The sequence below is a fragment of the Carlito syrichta genome, unplaced genomic scaffold (assembly GCF_000164805.1).
Source record: "Carlito syrichta isolate Samal-C Ts95f unplaced genomic scaffold, Tarsius_syrichta-2.0.1 Scaffold158733, whole genome shotgun sequence".
Lineage (NCBI taxonomy): Eukaryota > Metazoa > Chordata > Mammalia > Primates > Tarsiidae > Carlito > Carlito syrichta.
Window position 1 is genome coordinate 76,642 of NW_007102829.1, and position 3,580 is coordinate 80,221.

Consider the following 3,580-nt stretch of genomic DNA (forward strand, 5'->3'; position numbering starts at 1 on the left):
AGTTGTCAAGCACTGGGAAAAGAAAGAAAAAGTCCTCTCCTTCTTGCATTACCCAAGCAAGGGCTATCTGAGTAAAAGATCATTAACTTCGAATCATTAAAGCATCAAGTCCATTGTCCCCTCCAGTGCCATGGCTCTAGCTTCCAAGACGCAGTGGTGGAACCAGTCTTTGTTTTCTCTTGGGCTGTTTTCTCAGGGAAAGCTAATATCATGTTTTATGCTCCAAGATTGGCACATGAAAGATACTCCATAAGTATTTTTTGCAAATAAATAAGTCCTTCCTACTTAGGATCTGATTTCCTGTTGCTGCAGGTCTGCAAATTGAGTATCTCCTTATTCAGGTCAGCAACTCCAGAAGCATCAGTTTCTCCTGCTCGTTCCCACACTCAGAACTAGGAAGAACTAAGTCAAATACTTCTTTATCTGGCCAAAAATTTATATTCTAAAACAGGACAGGAGAAGTTTGGTTAGTACATGAAACAGAGAAGAGGTTTTTCCCATATTTACCTCAATCTGACCCCTCCCTGGAGACACTCAAAATCTGAACTTCTCCAAAATGGAATGGTTTTTAATCTACCAGGGACACAGAAGACATGTCTACAATGCCAGAAACTCCATCACTTGATTTAAATTAGACCAATTTGCATGGCTTGACAAAAACACACTGCTGTGCTTGCTATAACTCACAAAGGGCTTGACTAGTAGTTATTTAGATAGATAAATTAATGAGTAGATGTGTTTCATTCCTATGCTAATATTGGTTACATTGTCTAGTCTTTTTGGAATTACCCCTCCCTGCCTGTTTTTTCACCAGTGTCACCTCTCCTTGTAATTATGCAGTTGCATGAGCACATCTTGATCATGTAACTTTATTTATCTCGAGATTTCTCACTGCATTGTGCTTGTTGTTCAAAGGATCTTATTTCTTCCTGTCTGAAGCCTACGTTACAATCACTATAGATTAATTTATAATTCTTAACCATTTAACTCCAGAAATGCTATGACTTTACATTTACGAACTTAAATACTATTTCTAATAAATTATAAAGATTGCAAGTCCCTTCAAATTTTTAAATTATGGGATGTTTTCCTAGCAACAGCTGATTGCACTAGACAAGAAAGTCATTCTATCAGGAGCACTTACCCTTCAGCTTACTTCAATGTCAAAACCTCTAACTGATTATTCCTCCAGCTCTGAGTCAGTCAAGACCACAGAGATACTATGTGTATGGCTCAAATGGAACATATAATAATAATTCTTTTTTTTTTTAACAAGGTGGCCCGAGTTTAATTATGGCAAACTGGGTAAGGGGAAGGGTGAGGAGATGAGCCTTATTGTAAAAATAACTGTCTCTCTTGGTAAAGTTGGCAATGTGGTCCTCCTTGCCTTCCCTGTAGAGACAGGCTGGCTCGTGGGACTTACCCCAAGAAAGCTAAAATGAGAGCAGGGAGCCTATGGGGTTAGGATCAGTAAGGTTTACTGTCATTTTTGGAGCACTTCAGCTGCACCTTCAAGTATTTCATGCCGATCTGAAAGTCATTCATAGCTTGGATAGCAGCTTGTGCAGAGACTGGATTGTCGTAGCTAATGAAACCAAAGCACTTGCTCAGATTGGTCTGTTTGTCATTGAAGACTTTAGCAGAGATTACATTTCCAAAAGGCATGAACATCTGCAGAATGTCCTGGTCTCCAAACTCCTGTGGAAGGTGGTAAATAAGGAGGTTTGCCCCCTCTGGACCTTTCTTCTGGCTGCCCGCAGTGCTCTACTGCTGCAACAGGCTCTGGTTGTACAGGGTGGGCAGCACAGCGGCTGCGTACTGCTGAATTCCTGAGTAGGGCTGGGTGAGGGCATCCATGGTGCCAGCCATGCCATTTGTCAAGCCTGTGGTGCCAAGTCCTCCGTTCAGAGCCGCCATACCTGCTAGTGCATTAATATTATTCAGTCCAACTGTGGCTCCAGCTAGTCCTTGCAGGGTCCCAAGAGAGGTCAGGGAGTTCATGGCTGCACCAGCAGTGGAGTTGGGAGTTGAAGCAGTCACGGGACTCATGAGGGCTCCCAGGGCACTGCTCGTGGTAGAGAGGGGGTTTGCACTGGCACTGGTGGCTGAGGTCTGGGCCACGGTGGCAGCAGCAGCCAATGTCGCCAGGTTCCGGAGTTGTAAAGCTTTCATGCCCGCCATCTGCTGAATGCCACTGAATGCACCAAAGGTTGTTTGCTGGAGGTGGCTTTCTGCAGGAGCACCAGGTACTGCGGAGTCAGCCCGCCCAGCCCGGTCAGGTTTCCCCAAGTGGCTGTTGAGCTGCTGCATCTGCTGGGCCAGCTGCTGGGGCAGGCGCCTTTGCTCTTTGTCCTTCTGAGCGTCCGCGAACTTCACCACGATAGGTGAAGAGCAACCCTCCATGATCTGAGACTGATGCATGGCTTTGATTGCATTCTGTGCCATTGCCCTTGTAGAAAATGTGACAAACACACAGCCTCGACTCAGCCCGTTGGATTCCCGGAGAATGCGGCATTCCTCGATCTGACCAAATGGAGAAAACATCTCCCTGATACCATTCCCATTACACTTCGAGACCATTCCTATGTACAGTTTCCTGTCTTCCACAGCGTTGGACTTTTCACTATCTGCAGGTTCCATCTGAATGGGATGATGCATCCCAGGTAAAGTTTTAATATTGTGCAGTGCATTCTGGGTCTCAAGTGCAGCTTTTCTTGTATAAAATGTTATGAAACAACAACCTTTATACTCTGGGGAGGGTTCTGACTCCAGTCCCGGAGTACGTTGATCTAGTAGTTGGCTCCGTAAGGCTCGAAAAATTCTTTCAGCCCCTTTTCCGACCACGACTGAGGGATCTGTCCGATGAACATCTTAATGACATCTGGGTCTGGCTGGTCTGAGTGATCCAAAGCACCGTTCATCTTGTTGGCTGTGCCGTCACATGAGGTTGCTCCTGGGCGGCGAGGCTCTCACTACGTGCTGCGGGGGAGCATGGCCGCCCGAGTCCCGGGCAGCGCCCCGCCGCCTGTCACCCGGGGCGGCACATCGCGCAGGCTCGGGAGGCAGGGGCGAGTTAAGTGCGGGTCTGGCGCTGCGAGGCTGCCATCCACGCATCGGCGGCGTGACCAGCCCTACCCTGGCTACGGTGGGGAAGAAAGCAATAATAATTCTTAATGAGACAGTCTGACACAGAAGACTGGAAACCTATAGATTGAGCAATATCTTACTATTTATTCATTAATTCATTCTGTGACCTAGGGTAAATCATTCTGTCTATGTGTGAGCACTTTATCTCCTAGTAAGTGGAGCTCAGCAATGTAAGACGGGAGATAGTCCTGTCTGCAAGAGCAGAAACCAGTTACTGATCATTTCCATGTGCCAGGCACTGTGCATGGTCTCATTAGTCCTTATGCTAAGCAGGTTAGTTTTATTCCCATTTTGCAGAAGAAACAGCTCAGAGATGTCAAGTTCACCCAGCTAGTAAGTAGAGAAAGCGGGATTTAGGCCTAGATCTGTCTGACTACAAAGTGACATTGTCTTAGATGCTATAATTTGCCTTTGTGCTGTTTCAAAGAGGCTG

The 3,580-nt window shown here is 46.2% G+C and overlaps 1 pseudogene across 1 annotated transcript; it reads right to left on the reverse strand.

Moving 5' to 3' along the window:
• Nucleotides 1-1,432: 1,432 nt before the first annotated feature.
• On the reverse strand, nucleotides 1,433-3,152 carry LOC103252444 (annotated as a pseudogene). The gene has a single exon (XR_002481515.1). The product of XR_002481515.1 is annotated as a CUGBP Elav-like family member 2 pseudogene (transcript).
• Between the last annotated feature and the right edge of the window lie 428 nt (nucleotides 3,153-3,580).